We start from the raw sequence: 18,927 nt of genomic DNA, 5'->3' as shown, positions 1-18,927 counted from the left end.
TATGTCCTGTACAATGGAACAGTGGCTACACCATCACTCTATTCATTGTATATGGGACTATCAAAGATAGCTGGGTTGACATTTCAGAGGCCTGTTCTCAGGATCACTGGGGATCACCGCTGTCAGATCCCCAGCAATCAGTAAGTTGTCACCAGTGTTGTGGATAGGTGAATTACTTGTAAAGTTAGGAATAACTCCTTAAAGGGATCTGTCAGTAAGATAACCCCCTCCCCACCAAGCTGTATTTGTGGGCATATAGGTATTTGAAAGCTAAATCCATTGACACCATTATTTCTTTTATCTGTTACTGCATTCCTGAGTAATTGTAACACAGGTACTTTAGATGCAGTGACACAGAAGCACAGAGCAGCCAATACAGGGTTAATAAACAGGGAAAGTTTATGATAACAAGATGAATCTCCACGCAGGGAGTAACAGGGGAAAATATGGGGAAATAGCAGGTATTAGTCTGTAACTGACAGTTTAACTAGATGTAGTAGAGTCAAACCGGTAACAAACGACAGTTTTTTCACTTAGCTGACTTGTATCCTCTACAAGGCAGTTGCCAGCTGGTGCTGGTGACGCTTTCTTCAGGCTTCCCCGCCCAACAATGCTCCGTCTTCTGGCGGCAGCGGGCGGTCTCCGGTTTTACCCGCTGAGCCCCTAGTCCATAACAGTGCATCTCACGTGCTCAGCTCCACGGACCCTGCGTCTCTTCTCCCTACAGTCAGCTTGACTCCTCCGGTCCACTGCACTCGGATCCCTTGCTCCAAGTCCTGTAGCCAGGAGCCTGGACCTTCTCACACGGCTCTGCTCCGCAGGACTCAGCTCCGCTTTCCCGCGCAAACGTCCTCGTCTCTCCCTCTCTCTCGTCACACCAGGAGTCCCTCTATCACCTGACCTCCCAGCTCTCTCTCTCGACACACCCCCTGCTTCCCTGTCACATGACTCCTCTGCATGCAGTCTGTCTTCCCCCTGCAGTAAGAGGTACGGCCCCGGCAGTTCCGGATCCCTTGCTCTGAAAGTACTTACACCCTGGTCTTCCCTCTTACACCCCCGCTCTCCTTTAACTTGCCATTCCACGGGCGAGAGTTCCTTCATCAAACGTTCACATTCTTGGACTTCCTGGACGATACGGTACCATATGAATTGATCTTGTTCGTAACGGTGAGGAGGCACTCTTGCTGTTGTCCATTCTGACCGGCGTAACTCAGTTTGACCGATGGGGGGTGCAGGGTCACTCGGATTTCCAATCTCCGCCTGCCCAGTGGCTTCAACCGATGTTGTTCCCTCGCCGCCTGCACTGCGGACTGCAGGTAATCGAGTGCTGGGGCTCGGAGGTAGAATCAACAATTCTTCGTCCACAACGTGGTTTGGGGGAACTGTGACAGGTCCCTCTCTAGAAGCAGGTGATTCTTCTCCATCCTCGTCATCTTTTGACAGACAGGGTCGCAGCATACTACGATGAACCACTCTGGTAGGGGCGCCTTCAGCCCCCTCGGGTTGAACTTTACACAGGTCCTTCAGCGCCAATCCTGCGCTTCACTCGGTGCGGGGTCCGTTCCCACCGCCTACTCAATTTGCCCCAGGGCGGCCTGTCTCGAACCCACACCCGCTCCCCAGGCCTCAGAGCTGTCCCTCGAAGAGGCAATGTCTCACGATGTTTGAGCTCCTGAAACTTTTGTTGTACCAACCGTCGGAGGGTCTGCAGTCGATGCCGATGTTCTCGGACCCAGGAAGACACCCCCGTCCGTGGGTAGTCCTCCTCGGGGTCCAGCTCTAACTCGGTGATCTCTCGCCCCTTTCGTCCGAACAGCAAGGTATAAGGAGTGAACCCCGTCGTACTATTCACTCGGTTGTTGTAGACCCACACCAGCTCGGCCACAAACTCAGGCCATCGTACCTTCCGATATTCCTCCAACGTGCGGAGCATTTGGATCAGTGTCCGATTAAAGCGTTCACAGGCCCCATTTTCTTGAGGGTGGTAAGGAGTAGTCCGTGACTTCTCAATCTTGTACAACCGGTGCAGCTCTTCCATCACCCGGCCTTGGAAGCAGGCGCCTTGATCGAAATGAATCCTCTTTGGGCAGCCGTACACCCGAATGAAGTCTCGGAAGATGGCCTGTTCAGCTGACTTGGCGGTCTGGTCTCTGGTTGGGGTCACTACTGCAAACTTGGTGAAGTGGTCTGTCATTACCAGGCAATGTTCATACCTGAGATGCGCCGGTCCAACAGTCAAATAGTCAATCATCAACACCTCCAAGGGGGCAGAAGTCACAATAGTTTGTATGGGGATCCGCTGCTCGGGGGGCTTTACCAGCTCACAGCTCCGACATCTTCGACAAGTGTCTTCTATTGTTTCTCGCAGTCGGGGATGATACACCAGCCTCTGCAACCACTGAAACGTCTTCTCTGGTCTGAAGTGAGCCCCTCGTTCATGAGCCTCCTTAGCCACAACTCCGACCAACTTCTCTGGGATCACCACTTGCCAGGTGGTTCCGAACTCTCGCAGTAGCTGCACCCATCGGTACAGCAGCCCGTCTCACAAACACAGTCTCTCCCATTGTCCCAGCATTTTCAGTGCTCCCGAGGACAGGATACTCCCCTCTTCTCGACTGGGGACTTGCCGCAAAGCCACCCATTGACGTAATTGAGCAACTTCTCTGTCAGTCTGTTGAAGTCGGATCCTGTCATCTCTTGGCCATCCTAGCACTTGTTCTCCCGACGTCTCTCCGATCTGTCCCTGAGCCGCAGCCAGCGGTCCCACGAAACTTCGGAAGCTAGGGGTTTCAACCGCCTCCAAATCTTCATCGCGGTCATGATCAGACCGTTCATATGTCACTCTGGAGAGGGCGTCGGCGTGAGTATTCTCTGCCTTAGGCCGGTAGGCAATCTTATACCGGTACCTGGCCATGCGGGCCACCCACCGCTGCTCCAAGGCCCCCAATTTCGCATTCTCCAGGTGGGCCAGCGGGTTGTTATCTGTTCTCACCAGTACTTTGGACCCGGACAAATACTCCGCAAACTTCTCGGTCATTGCCCAAACCAGAGCCAGCAACTCTAATTTGAAAGAGCTGTAATTATCTGGGTTCCTCTCGGAGTCGTGAAGGGAGCGGCTGGTGTATGCAATCACGCGCTCTTTCCCCTCCTGTACTTGAGATAACACGGCTCCCAGACCATGTAGGCTCCCATCAGCGTGGAGTATGAAGGGTTGGGAGAAATCCGCATAGGCAAGTATTGGGGCCTCGATCAGGGCCATTTTTAGGGCACGGAAGGCCTCTTCCTGGCTGCTTCCCCACCGAATCGCCTGATTCTTGGAGCCCGCCGGCACTCCCTTAAGTAGCTCTAGCAATAGGTTGGCTATGTGGGTGAAGTTCTTCACGAATCTTCGGTAGTACCCGGAAAGTCCCAGGAAGGCCCGAACATCCTTCACTGTCTTCTGGGTAGGCCACTCCTGTACGGCGGCCACCTTTTCCTGGGTGGGCCTGACTCCTTCACCGGACACAGTATGACCGAGATATTCGATCTATTTGCGGAACAGGTGGCACTTCTGGGGCTTCACCTTTAGGCCATGACTTTGTAGGCGACTCAGTACTTGCTCCAGTCGCTGGAGGTGCTCCTCGAAGGTGGCGGCACAGACAATTATGTCGTCAAGGTAAATCAGTGTCGCCTCGAAGTTCAAATCGCCTAGGCACCTCTCCATCAGATGCTGGAACGTCCCGGGGGCGTTAGTCAGGCCGAAGGGCATCCGATTGAACTCGAACAGTCCCATGGCTAATATGAACGCCGTCTTTGCACGGTCATGTTTGGCCACGGGCACCTGCCAGTACCCATTGGCCAGATCCAAGGAGGAGAAGTATCTTGCCTTCCCTAAGGCCGACAGGGACTCTTCGATTCGGGGTAGTGGGTAAGAGTCCCGTACTGTACAGGCATTCAGTCGTCTATAGTCCACACAGAACCGCAGGGTCCCATCTTTCTTCCGGACCAGGACAATCGGGGCTGCTCAAGGACTCTGACTCTCCCGTATCACACCATTCTGTAACATATGGGCTAGCATCTCCTTAACCTCTTTATACATCTGGGGAGGTATCTGCCGGTATCTCTCCCGCACTGGGGCAGCACTCCCAGTAGGAATCTCGTGGGTAATGGCTTCGGTGCAACCAAAATCATCCTCATGGCGAGCAAAGACTTCCTGGTACCGCTCCAGCACATCCTCAACCTGCTGCACCTGTCGAGGTGTAAGTCCCGTCAATTCAGCCTGCATTCGTTCTAGGATTCTTCATCCCCCCTTCGCACTAGCCCGGTGGGGTTCCGGCGGCACGGTGACCGCCAGAGTCCAGGGGTCTCCTCATACAGAGGACAGCTGTACCACATCAGGTCGCACCAACTTCTCTGGCATTCCCAGAATCTGGGCTATTTCCGCCCTGGGAGGGAGTGTGAGATCATCTTCGCCCAGATTAACACACCGCACTATAACATAGCCACCCCGAACGGTGGCCAGTGTCTGAGCTACCAAGAGTCCGGGGGGTACTTTGTCCATCGATGTTGGTTCTATCTGAACTTCGACCCCCTCAAGAGGTGTGCAGGCCCGTGCGGGTAATGTGAGTACAGTTTGTCCGGGCGGTAAGGTGAGCACCGTAGCTGCTGGCACTATTATTTTCCCCAGGATCTTCCCTTCACAAGATGTCTCCTGAGCCTGGGCAGCTCGGATTAGTTGTTGAAAGACCCTCCTTTGGGGAGTTCGCGGGTCCCACTTGTCTAGAGGAATCTACTTCGGTTCACTAAGCAGGATTTGCCCGATCTCTTTCAGCACATTCATTCCGAGGGTCACCGGGGGTCCACTTCCGGTTCCCCCTGCGACCAGGATGACTCCTTTTTTTCCCACATCTTTTCCCCACACTTGTATCTTCATCCACACCACCCCTGCGACCGGGATGGGTAATTGATTAGCTGCCGAGAGTCTAATTACTGGTCCCCATTCAGGCCGCGCTATCTCTGGAAATCGCTGTTGAAAGTAGGCTTCTGTCATCGTAGTCATCTGGCATCCCATGTCAACCAGGCAGTGAACAGCCTGACCGCTTATTTCGGTGCAGACAGTCGGGCTGCTGGAAACTAGGTCCTTGGGACTTCCTCTTTTTCTTTCCCCTTCCTCAGGCTCTGTGCTGTGTCCCCCAAACATGGAGCCCGCTATTTTAACGGCTGTCGCGACAGGGGCCGCCTTCGGCTAGCACAGCCCCTGGCGTAATGTCCTGCGCCTCCACACTTCCAGCAGGTTGTGTCTCGGTCTGTGTAGGGCTGCCTCCCTCCTCTATGGAACTCTCCTGCAGGGGGGGTCCTGAATTCAATTCTTTCCATAACTGGGGCAATCGATCTGGGTATCTCTGGTGTCGGGGCAGGGGTCTTCTTGAGACTGGACCATTCATCCCGCATCTCCTGTATCTCCTTCCGCATCTCTCGAGCCCATTCCCGTTCAGCTGCAGGCGGGGTGGGTACCTCATTACTCCGGACCATCCCTGTCAGGGCGTCACCCCCATCTCCTGCTCTCTCACACGTGCCTTCGCCCCCCACTTCTAGAAAAGTCATACGTGGGTTGGCACGCAGGCGCTCCCGCAAGGCCTGCTTCAGCTGCACATCCCTGAGGCCTGCCACAAACTGGTCCCTTAAGATCACGTCAGGGGAGCCCATTCCCAAATTCCCCATGTCGTCTTTTCTAGTGATATAGGCATGCACCCTCTGTAAGGCATTAACATACTGCGTCACCGTCTCCCCCTCCTGCTGCACTTGGTGAAACAGTCGTATCCTCAGCTCTCCTACATTGGTGGGATCCCCATGCATCTCCTCCAATATCCGCACCACTTTTTCTACAGTATCCCGGTCATGGGGAGGGTGGTACATCACGGACTGTCGGGCCTCGCCGTCCAGGGCCAGTAAGGCTATTTCGGCTTGCATAGCTGGGGTCATCGGGTGCATACGTAGCATACTCCTAACTCTCTCAATCCAGTCCCACAGCATCATATTGTCCCCGGTGAACTTTGGGAGATTGCTGAGCATGGCCCCCAGCGGCAAGCTAGATTTAGGGGCTCCCAGGATGGACTGCTCTGCAGTGTCTGTGTCTAACGACTGCATCCTGCCGACTACGCCAAATGTAACACAGGTACTTTAGATGCAGTGACACAGAAGCACAGAGCAGCCAATACAGGGTTAATAAACAGGGAAAGTTTATGATAACAAGATGAATCTCCATGCAGGGAGTAACAGGGGAAAATATAGGGAAATAGCAGGTATTAGTCTGTAACTGACAGTTTCCAGTTTAACTAGATGTAGCAGAGTCAAACCGGTAACAAACGACAGTTTTTTCATTTAGCTGACTTGTATCCTCTACAAGGCAGTTGCCAGCTGGTGCTGGTGACGCTTTCTTCAGGCTTCCCCGCCCAAACAATGCTCCGTCTTCTGGCGGCAGCGGGCGGTCTCCGGTTTTACCCGCTGAGCCCCTAGTCCATAACAGTGCACCTCACGTGCTCAGCTCCACGGACCCTGCGTCTCTTCTCCCTACAGTCAGCTTGACTCCTCCGGTCCACTGCACTCGGATCCCTTGCTCCAAGTCCTGCAGCCAGGAGCCTAGACCCTCTCACACGGCTCTGCACCGCAGGACTCAGCTCCGCTTTCCCGTGCAAACGTCCTCGTCTCTCCCTCTCTCTCGTCACACCAGGAGTCCCTCTGTCACCTGACCTCCCAGCTCTCTCTCTCGACACACCCCCTGCTGCCCTGTCACATGACTCCTCTGCATGCAGTCTGTCTTCCCCCTGCAGCAAGAGGTACGGCCCCGGCAGTTCCGGATCCCTTGCTCTGAAAGTACTTACACCCTGGTCTTCCCTCTTACCTAATCAACGTTTTAATTTACAATCAAATGATATTAAGTGTTTTGTGCATGACAGATCACTTCCCAAGGCTCTGCTTCCGAGGTTGTTTCCAGCCAAGCACCATCATCTTTAGTTTGATTGATAGCTTACTATCTGCATGATGTCAAATAAAGCAAAAGAGCTTGGTTGCAGTATCTGACAGTGGCTGGTACATGGTGAATGGAGCTGTGCTTTACAGCTCTGTTCAAAGTATTTATATCAGGCCCGGCTTGCCAATCTGCCCTATCAGGCAGATGCCCGCTGGGCTGCTGGGACCATGGGACGCTTAGGGTGTTCATGTGTTCAAAGGGTTTGCTGCGGCCCGGGAGATGCCACTCCCTTCTTCCCGTATTCAAATGTATTCGAGTCTTTCAGATGGGAATACATTTGACCATTGTGGTGCCGGGACTGGGGCAGAGAGAGCGCCTGTCAGCTCCAGCCCAGACGTCCAGCAGCATGATGACTTCAGCATGCTACTAACCTCATCACGATGCTGCTGGGGCCACAGATGAGCAGAGACAGCACGGGTAAGCACTTCAGTAGGAGCCAAAGATTAAGTGCCTTATCATTGTGGATGGGATGAGGGGAAATAATGTTACACATAATGGGGGGACAATTGTGAATGGGGACACAGTTTTGCTAGAGGCAGTGTGGGGGGATTGGGGCTACTTTATTCAGAGGGACAGTGTGTGTGAACGGAGGATATTTTGCGGAGGGCAGTATGTGTTTTGGGGAGTGGGATATTTTGCAGAGGGGCAGTGTGTGTTTGTGGAGAGGGGGATATTTTGCAGAGGGGCAGTGTGAGCGGAATGGATATTTTGCAGTGGGGCAGTGTATGGGAGGGATATTTTGCAAAGGGGCAGTGTGTATGTGGGGAAGGGGATATTTTGCAGAGGGGCAGTATAGGGGCGATATTTTGCAGAGGAGCAGTGTAGGGGGGATATTTTGTGCAGGTAGCACAGAAATTATTTATTCAGGGGTGCAGCATGTGAGATTTTTTTATTTCTGGGGCAGTATAATGATACTTTTACTTTTAAGGCCACCGTGTTTTAAAGTGCTGCTGAAGATGGAGAGGAGAGAAGTCTGCAGAGACGAGCTCCTTACCATTGCTAAGGACATACTGGGATTTGTAGGCTCATGCGATACAATTGTACATGGGGTTGACCTGACATTACAATTGATTGCTGTTCTAAGCTTGGTGATTTATTTATGTAATGACATTGGTTCTGGCGCTGCATTAATGTGCTGATGGTGGTTCTGGCACTGCATACAAGTACTGACAGTGGGTTTTTTGCTGCATTCAAGTACTGATGGTGGGTCTAACGCTGCATTCATGTGCTGATAGTGGTTTTGGTACTGCATACATGTGCTGATAGTGGTTCTGGCGCTGCATCCATGTACTGACGATGGTTCTGGAGTTGCATTCATGTTTTGACTGTGGTTTTGGCGCTGCATTCATGTACTGATGGTGGGGTCTGGCGCTGCATTCATGTACCGAAAGTGGCACTGCATCCATGTATTGATGGTGGTTCTGGGACTGCATTCATGTATTGACAGTGGTTCTGGTGCTGAATTCATGTGCTGATGGTGATTCTAGCACTGCATTCATGTGCTGATGGTAGTTCTGGCGCTGCATTCATGTGATGACGGTGGATCTGGCGCTGCATTCATGTACTGACAGTGGTTATGGCGCTGCATTCATGTACTGATAGTTGTTCTGGCACTGCATTCATGTACTGACAGTGGTTCTGGCACTGCATTTAAGTACTGACTGTGGTCCTGGTGCTGGATTCATGTACTGACGGTAGTTCCTGCGCTGCAGTCATGTACTGATGGTGGTTCTGGTACTGCAGTCATGTATTGACAGTGGTTCTGGAATTGCATTTATGTACTGTAGGTGATTATGGCGCTGCATTCATGGGCTAACGATCTTTCTAGAGCTGCATTCATGTGCTAATGGTGGTTCTGATATTGTACACATGTAACAATCCAAAATGTGCTTCATGGCTATGTTAAAACTTAAAATCCTCAAAACTTAGAGTTTTGACATTATGAGGAGGATTTGGCGAGTTTCTGCTCAGTTTCTGCTCCAAAAAATCAGTGTAAGTTAGCATATGTTCACACTTATTTTTGAAGCAGAAACTTAGCAGAATCTCTCAAAATCCTCCCCAAATACTCAAAACTTGTTTCTAGTGATGTATTGATGTAAGTATCCCTTTACATTTTTAGCCAAGAGATCAAAAGCAAGAAAAACACAAGGACACAGTAAGACAAACGTATAAAAATACTCTGTTGTAAAAAAGTAACAGTAAATAGCAAGTGCTAGTAAAAAGGTGATTAAAAACAGGGTATTTGGTTGACACGTTTTTTGCAAAAAATGTATACTAAGCCGCTCTACCAACGTCAAGGTAGCCCACATCAGAGCAAGCCCTATCTGATGTATTTAAAAACTGATCATGTGTATAGTACCTATATGAGCTGATCTGACAGGTAATGTCCATGTGGACACGGTGCAGAGAACGACATTTATGTGCATGGCCCACAAGGGAGGGGTGGAGACCTCCCTAATCTTGCAAAAGCAAGAAACAAATTGAATACAAACACATGGGCCATGCACACGGTGAACAAGTCTGTAGGACAGTGTTCACACCACCAAAAGACTGAAAAATACAAGGACACTGTAAAACAAATGTATAAAAATACTCTGCTGTAAAAAAGTAACAGTAAACAGCAAGTGCTAGTAAAACGGTGATAAAACGTTTGTTTTACTGTGTCCTTGTGTTTTTCAGTCTTTTGGTGGTGTGAACACTGTCCTACAGACATGTTCACCGTGTGCATGGCCCATGTGTTTGTAGGACAATAAGCAAGGAGCTTGGTGAGAAGGCAACAACTGTTGGCACAATTATTAGAAAATGGAAGAAACACAAGATGACTCAATCTGTGGCTCGGTCTGGGGCTCCATGCAAGATCTCACCTCATTGGGTAAGGATGATTCTGAGAAAGGTCAGGAATCAACCTATAATTACATGGAAGGACATGGTCAATGACCTGAAGAGAGTTGGGACCACAGTCTCAAACATTACCGTTAGTAACACACTACGCCATCATGAATTAAAATCCTACAGGCCACGCAAGTTCCCCCTGCTCACGCCAGCACACGTCCAGGCCCATTTGAAGTTCACCAATGATCCAGAGGAGGCATGGGAGAAGGTCATGTGGTCAGATGATACCAAAATTGATCTTTTTGGTATCAACTCCACTCACCATGTTTGTAGGAAGAAGAAGGATAAGTACAACCCCAATAACACCATCCCATTTGTGAAGCATGATGGGGGAAACATCATACTTTCAGGGTGCTTTTCTGCAAAGGGGTCAGGGCGACTGCACTGTATTGAAGGGAGGGTGGATGGGGTCATGTATCGTGAGATTTTGGCCAACAACCTCCTTTCCTCAGTAAGAGCATTGTAGATGGGTCGTGGCTGAGTCTTCCTCCATGACAGTAACCCGAAACACACAGCCAGGGCAGCTAAGGAGTGGCTCCATAAGTAGCATTTCAAGGTTCTGAAGTAGCTTAGCCAGTCTCCAAACCTGATCCCATTAGAAAATCTTTGTAGAGAGCTGAAACTCAATGTTGCCCAGCGAGAGCCCAGAAACCTGAAAGATCGTGAGAAGATCTTTATGGAGCAGTTGGCCAAAATCCCTGCTGCAGTGTGCGCAAACTTGGTCAAGAACTACAGGAAACATCTAACCTCTGTAATTGCAAGCAAAGGTTTCTGTACAAAATATTAAGTTCTGTTTTTCTATTGTATCAAATACTTATTTCATGCAATGAAATGCAAATTAATTATGTAAAAATCATAGAATGTGATTTTCTGGATTTTATTTTAAGATTCTTCATCTCACAGTTGAAGTGTACCAATGATAAAAATTACAGACTTCTCCATTCTTTGTAGGTGGGAAAACTTGCAAAATCGGCAGTAGATCAAATACTTATTTTCCCCAGTGTATGTTCATCAGTTCATGTGGATATACCGTACATGATTCTGGTGTATGGTCAGACTTGGATTCATGATCTGCCAGATTCCCAGTGGACCACTGCTGTGGTTGGCTGTCCGCACCTGTTAAAAGGGTTGTTATCCTTAGGATATGTCATTAATACCAAATTGGTTGGGGTGCGACATCTGACACACCCACCAATCAGCTGTTCTCACTGCTGGCCGAATGTAATTAGTTGCATAGTGAAACAGTTGCTATTTCACTACGCAACTAATCACATCAACCCTATAATGGCATTCTTATAGTTTATAGTGGAGGTGATAGTTCACACCAGTGTTTCCTACATGTAAGTTTAGTGATGAGTCTGTGTTTAGGGTCCGCACTTATTGCTGGTCATGTAGCTTATGAAAAACACTGCAGTGCTTGCCTATAAAGGTATAGTCACTTCTGCATCGAGAGGTGAGGAGTGCTGATGATGTCATGTTTGCACATAGCTACAAGGACACGTGAACAATAAGCATGTCCTATTCTGAGGAAAAGGACAGGTAAACTATACCTGCTTAATGTGCACTCTTCCTAACAGGTATGTGTAGAAATGAGGTCATTAGTGCTGCTTAGCTCCCAATTCAGAATTGCCAGACAACCTCTTTAGGAGAGCGGTGAGCGATGTGACAAAGATAATTATGCCATGGGAATGATGCACTTTATTTTTGGGATTGGGGAGAGGCAATATTGTATGTAGGCTGGTAGGGTCTATGTGGCAGGGCTGTTTCTTAGTCCCAGTCTGGCCCTGGTTTACATTCAGACATTGCCGGATCAAATAACAGTTGATCGATGGGGTTGCAGATGTCAGACCCCCAAAGATTTGATATTGATGACCTATACCATAGATAGGTCATCGACAAGTGTGACTGAACAACCCCTTTATTTCTTAAGGAGTTAAAGGAACTTTACTGATCTGTATTTGACATTACCCTGCATCTAAAATTTTACCAAATACTTGTATTGTCAACTTGTTTTTGTTACCATTGGTTACTTTATTATAGTATGAAGACCTAGTCATCAGTGTACAATTTACCTGCATAACCAGGCTGGGATTACGCAATATGTGACAAGGCTCAAATGCTTTATTCAAATCACCATTATCTAATGTAGGTTCAAGATGATCTCAAAGTACGAAGTGTGAAATGAAATGTGAAATGTTGTGCTATCATAGTTGCACCATAGTGTTTGCCCCATATCGTACAGCAAGTTTCTTCTATGTGATAAGATAATCTTTCCCTTTGCAGAAACTACTATTTCAGGAGGACTTTTTTTTACCTCCCCACAGCTGTTGATTCTCATACTTTTCCAAAGTCATTAAAAAACGTAATATGTTTGTTAAGTGCTACACATTGACTGTGTTGGTGCAGCTGCATATTTTGTCCTTTACATCTGAGACATCTATGGAATATCGATAGGAAAAGCCATGTTCTTGAGATAGCTGTGGGACCCTACATCAAGCCCCACATCTATCAGGCATTTATGGCATAGCCTATCATCTATATTTGTGCTGTAACATCTTTAAAGAAGCACTCTCATGATCTTTTTTTTCCACTAAACCTGCTCATATGTGTATGTATTGTAGTGTCAGTGTGTTAATATACTTACCTACCACCGTCTTTTTCGGTATCCTGCGCCGCTCCAGTTCTCTTCTGAGTGACGTCACCGCTCTTTTGACTCTCCGGGTAACACTGCGCCCTGTGTGACCCAAAGGTGGCTTTTACAATGTAAGTCTATGGAGCGTCAAAATGAAGCTCCATACACTTACAATGTATAAAAGAGTGATTCGGATAGTCTGCAGAATGGCGACTTCACTCAGAAGAGGACAGAAATGCCGCTGGATACCGCATACTTAGTTTCTTACAAAATTTTATTCCTGTAGGCATTACTTTACGGTATTTCGCCTTCAAAAGCAGCATGATATTATACTTCTTAATTGGTGTGCTCCATTTGGTCTTTAGGAGAATATCGCTCGTCTACCTCCTGGCTCCCTCTTGCCGGTTGGCAGTACGCTCCAAAATATTAGATGAATGTTAGAATAATGTTAGACAAGCAGCATGGTTGTGCCGCAGGTCTAAACTGCGCTCTCTACAATGCTATTAGCAGAGCTAGCTTTGCCTTGGAGGAGCACTGAGATTGAAGCTGGCTGGATCCAGTAATCCCGGCTTCTGAGCGATGCTTGCAAGCTTTATAGCTAGGCAATGAGCAGTGAACTACAGAATTCTAAATTTTTCTCTTCTTGAGAATGGAGGGGATTTTTTATAAGAGATAAATTCCACAGTTGCTTGTTTTTATAAGCACTTTGCAATTTTAACAATTAATGAACATGAGACAACCACTTTAACTCATTGAGAACTCAAGGGCCACTTCCCTAAACCATGGTTAGAGCTACTTAGTCATAAGTAACATATTTATATAATATGTATTCTACAGGGTGGGCCATTTATATGGATACACCTAAATTAAATGGGACTGGTTGGTGATATCAACTTCCTGTTTGTGGCACATTGGTATATGGGAGGGGGAAAACTTTTTCAGATGGGTGTAGACCACAGCGGCCATTTTGAAGTTGGCCATTTTGGATCCAACTTTATTTTTTTCAATGGGAATAGGGTCATGTGATACATCAAACTTATTGAGAATTTCATAAGAAAAACAATGGTGTGCTTGGTTTTAACATAACTTTATTCTTTCATGAGTTTTTTACAAGTTTATGACCACTTATAAAATGTGTTCAAAGTGCTGCCCATTGTGTTGGATTGTCAATGCAACCCTCTTCTCCCACTCTTGACACACTGATAGCAACACCGCAGAAGAAATGCTAGCACAGGCTTCCAGTATCCATTGTTTCAGATACTGCACACCTGTACATCTATTGAACAGGTGTGGTGCACAGTTATGTCCTTATACATTAGGTGCCTAACGCTGACTATACATATGAGGGTAAAGATGGCCAAATGCAGGAATAGCGACTGGATAGGCCATTGACTTCATGTGTACCCACAAGAGATAAACTACCAGTGTATGTTTGGAGGCAGCACCTTTTCCTTTCCCCCCTCATGAAATAAAATAAACATGCATACGTATGCGAAATAGTGTTGGCATAATTGTTTTTGGTCTACCACACCATTCAAACTGTATGAATGACTGTCTAAAAGGTGAATCTTTAAAGCTGTTCATACATATTATAAGGTGTCTAAGGAGGAATGTTTCTTCTTATGGAGAGTGCCAAGCTTGCATAAGGCCAAGCAATGCTCTTGTCACGGGTGTGTTGCCACGAAGATCGTCACGAGTACACAGCCTGACTTCTCGCAGCTGACTTGTTGGTGCTTTGTGTTTCTCGGCAGTGAGGGAGTTAATTCTCTCTCTCTCTCTGGGCTAGATGAGGTCCAGCCTCGCCCAGCTGCAATCAATACTTCTGTAGTGAGACTCCTTCATATACCTGCTGGTCTGTTTGGGAGGTGTCGGTGAAAGCATTTCATTCAGACTGACAGAGCGGATCGTGGTGTTTGGAGTTGCTGAGATAAGTGTATTTGGAAGTGTTTTTTCCCTTTCCTCGCTTTATCATTTATCTCCTTTCCCGTTGGTTTTCCCTCTGTTGTAGTTGAGAAGTTGTTTGTATGCAAGGTGGTTTTGGTTTTTCCCTTGTACTGTCTCGTTCGTCTAAATACTGTGTTTGGGCATATTATTTCTTGTTCCCTTTGGTTGTGATCGGGGTCCTTCTCAGGACTAGATTACTGAGGTGCAGGGATCTTCAGGAGGTAGGGGTTACGCTGGCGGCCTGGACCTCTGTACCTTTAACAGTACCTCCAGGTTGAGGGATTAGTCAGGGCCCCAGCTTAGGGTCAGCTTAGGCCCCCTACCTCCAGTATACAGAGACAGCGTGACATTTTCACCGACCCACTTAGTTTTTCTCCAGCTACTATGGATCCAGTAGCCGGTCTAGCTCGGCAATTGCAGAGTTTGTCCATGGAGCTGGCGGACGTTAGGTCCAAGGTTTGGCATCCTCAGGAGCAAGCCGGACCAGAACCTAAAGTAGCTCTCCCTGATAGGTTCACTGGGGGGCGGGACAAGTTTTTTGTTTTCCGGGAGGCATGTAAATTGTACTTTCGGCTGCGGCCTCGGTCATCGGGGAGTGAAGAACAAAGGGTGGGAATTGTCATCTCGCTCCTACAAGGGGACCCACAATCTTGGGCGTTCTCTCTTCCCCCGGGTTCCCCGGCTCTCCAGTCAGTGGATAGGTTTTTCGCTGCCCTGGGACTCGTATATGATGACCCAGATCGGATCTCCCTTGCTGAGTCTAAGTTACGTAGGATCCAGCAGGGAGATCGTCCGGCGGAGGAATTCTGTTCGGAGTTCCGTAGGTGGGCCACTGACACCCAGTGGAATGACCCGGCTCTTAGGAGCCAGTTTTGTCATGGTTTATCCGACAAATTACAGGATGTGTTGGCACAGTATGACTCTCCCGTGTCTCTGGAAGCCGCTATGGCCCTCGCTATTCGCGTGGACAGACGGCTTCGGGAGAGGTGCGGGATAACTCTACCCCCTGTGATGACTCCACCTCCTACAAGGTCCCCTCATATGGTGGTTCCCCTGGTCAGTCCAGAGGAGCCTATGCAATTAGGAGGGACATCATTTCGGGGGAGGGGACCGGTGGTGCGCCATAAGGCAGGAAGGTGTTTCTTCTGCGGGAGAAAGGGACATTTTATTGGGGGGTGTCCATCCCGTCCCTTGCAGAGTGAAGAGTCGTCGGAAAACTGTTGATCCCAGGTTGTGTGGTGGACGGCAATCTGGGAGTAGGTATTTCGTCCCTAGGTTCGTCTCAGTTTCTCGTACCGGCGGAGGTGGTGGTGGGTACGAGAACTGAGAGGATATCTGTTCTTCTGGATAGTGGGGCCGGGGCTAATCTGGTTGATGCTCGGTTTGCCCGGGTTCAAGGTATGCGGTTGAGTGAGTTGGCTAAACCCATCCCCATATTCTCGATCGATGCCAGGCCTCTCGGGCAGGGAAGTTTTTTGCAAGTTGTGCATGACGTAAAACTTCAAGTGGGGGCAATACATAAAGAACTGTTGTCTTGCTACGTGTTGGAGGGTCTTCCCACTCCTATTGTGTTGGGCCTTCCTTGGTTAGCTAAGCATAACCCGGTTATTAATTGGCAAACCAGGGAGATAAGCCAATGGAGTAAATTCTGTAATAAAAACTGCATGAACACGGTCATTGGTGCGGTTACTCCTTGGGTCTTACCTCCATTTCTGGCGGACTTTGAGGATGTATTCTCGGAGAAAGGGTGTCAGGAACTACCTCCTCATCGCGTGTATGACTGTTCTGTAAAACTGCTCCCTGAGGCCAAGTTACCTAAAGCTAGGTTGTATAACCTTTCTGGTCCTGAGAGGCAGGCCATGAAGGATTATATCTCAGAAAGTCTGGCTAAGGGGCATATTAGACCTTCATCTTCACCGGTGGCTGCGGGGTTCTTCTTTGTTAAGAAGAAAGATGGAGGCCTACGCCCTTGCCTGGATTTCCGTGAACTTAATCGGATTACGGTCCGAGATCCGTATCCGCTCCCACTTATTCCCGATCTCTTTAATCAGATCGTGGGCGCCAAATGGTTTTCTAAGTTGGATCTCAGGGGGGCGTACAATCTGATTAGGATGAAGGAGGGGGATGAGTGGAAGACGGCGTTTAACACTCCGGAGGGGCATTATGAGAACCTTGTCATGCCATTCGGTCTGACTAATGCCCCGGCGGTGTTCCAACACTTTGTTAATGACATTTTTCGCCGCTTGGTGGGACAGTTTGTTGTCATATATCTGGATGATATCCTAATTTACTCGCCGGATCTGGTGTCTCATCAGGAGCACGTTAGGCAGGTGTTACAGATCTTGCGGGATAATAAACTGTATGCCAAGTGGGAAAAGTGTGTGTTCGCCGTACAGGAACTCCAGTTTTTAGGCTTCCTGGTTTCAGCGTCCGGTTTTCGTATGGACCCTGGGAAAGTGCGGGCAGTTCTTGAGTGGGATCTGCCAGAGAATCTTAAGGCACTACAACGTTTCCTGGGGTTTGCTAATTATTACCGGAAGTTCATTCGTAATTTCTCGTCCATGGTTAAGCCTCTCACTGACATGACTAAAAAGGGGACGGATTTTTCTAGGTGGTCTGACAAGGCTTGTCAAGCATTCTCCTCTTTGAAAAAATGTTTTGCCTCGGCGCCCATACTCATTCAACCTGATGCGTCTCAGCCATTCATTGTAGAGGTAGACGCTTCCGAGGTAGGGGTGGGAGCAGTATTGTCACAGGGTTCGTCCCCTGGTAAGTGGCATCCGTGCGCCTTTTTCTCTAAAAAATTGTCGTCCGCTGAGAGGAATTACAATGTCGGCAATAGGGAACTCTTGGCCATTAAGTTAGCTTTTGAGGAGTGGCGCCATTTTCTGGAGGGGGCTGTTCATCCGGTCACCGTCATCACCGATCACAAGAACCTGCTATATCTGGAGTCCGCTAAACGTCTGAATCCCAGACAAGCTAGGTGGTCATTGTTTTTTACCAGGTTTAATTTTGTCGTTACATATCGTCCTGGGTCAAAAAATGTAAAGGCGGATGCCTTATCTCGTAGTTTCCCGGGGGCCGGGAATACGGACGACCCGATTCCTATCCTTCAGGAGGGGGTGGTGGTTTCGGCAGTATGCTCTGAGCTGGAGGAGGAGGTATTGGAGGCTCAGGGGGACGCCCCTGTTGGACCTCCAGGGAGATTGTTTGTTCCAGATCAGTTGCGACAAAAGGTGATCGAGGCACACCATAACTCAGTTTTTGCAGGACACCCGGGGAGTAAAGCTACTGTGGATCTCCTCTCGCGTCGGTTTTGGTGGCCTAATTTACATAAGGAGGTGGTAACTTTTGTCGCGTCCTGTGGGGTTTGTGCGCGCTCTAAGACCTCACATACCCGTCCGTTTGGGGCCCTCTTACCTTTGAAGATCCCGGAGCGTCCTTGGACTCATCTGTCTATGGACTTTATTACGGACCTCCCTCCGTCTTCGGGTAAAACGGTCATACTCGTTGTAGTGGACAGGTTCAGCAAGATGGCACATTTTATCGCTCTTCCGGCTCTCCCTAATGCTAAAACTCTTGCGCAGGTGTTCATTGGGGAGATTGTGAGGCTTCACGGGGTACCCTCCGAGGTGGTGTCTGATCGGGGGTCTCAGTTTGTGTCTAAGTTCTGGAAGGCGTTTTGTGCACGGCGGGGGATGCAGTTGTCATTCTCATCGGCTTTTCATCCTCAGACCAATGGTCAGACGGAACGTATGAACCAGAGCTTGGAGACATATCTCCGGTGTTTTGTGTCAGAGAACCAGGAGGACTGGGCTTCTTTCTTACCTCTGGCAGAGTTTGCTCTTAATAATAGGCGGAGCGAGTCCACTGGTAAGTCCCCGTTTTTTGGGGCATATGGTTTTCACCCCCAGTTTTGTACTTTCAGTGGGGGGGGCTCTTCGGGGGTTCCTGAGGAGGAACGATTTTCCTCATCACTCGCTTCAGTATGGAGAGGGGTGCTGAAGAATCTGAATACTATGGGGAACCGATACAAACGTATGGCTGATAGGAGGAGAGTGTCTGGTCCGGACCTAAGTGTGAACGATCGGGTATGGTTGTCTACCAGGAATATAAAACTTAAGGTTCCCTCCTGGAAACTGGGTCCCAGGTTCATCGGGCCGTACAGAATCAGTTCTATTATTAATCCGGTGGCATTCCGTCTTGACCTCCCCCCTACGTTTAAAATTCACAACGTGTTTCACAGATCATTGCTTAAGAGGTATGTGGCGCCGGTGGTACCGTCACTTTTACCTCCCCCTCCAGTGGTTGTCAATGGTAACTTGGAGTTCCAGGTATCGAGGGTCATTGATTCACGCTTTAATCGCCGGTCCCTTCAGTACCTGGTTCATTGGAAGGGGTATGGTCCTGAGGAGAGGATGTGGGTTCCTGCGTCGGATATTAACGCAGA

This window comes from Phyllobates terribilis, unplaced genomic scaffold, assembly GCF_046119375.1.
Source record: "Phyllobates terribilis strain yellow unplaced genomic scaffold, ASM4611937v1 Scaffold_1__5_contigs__length_1240528914, whole genome shotgun sequence".
In the NCBI taxonomy this organism is placed as follows: Eukaryota; Metazoa; Chordata; class Amphibia; order Anura; family Dendrobatidae; genus Phyllobates; species Phyllobates terribilis.
This window is presented reverse-complemented; position numbering follows the sequence as displayed.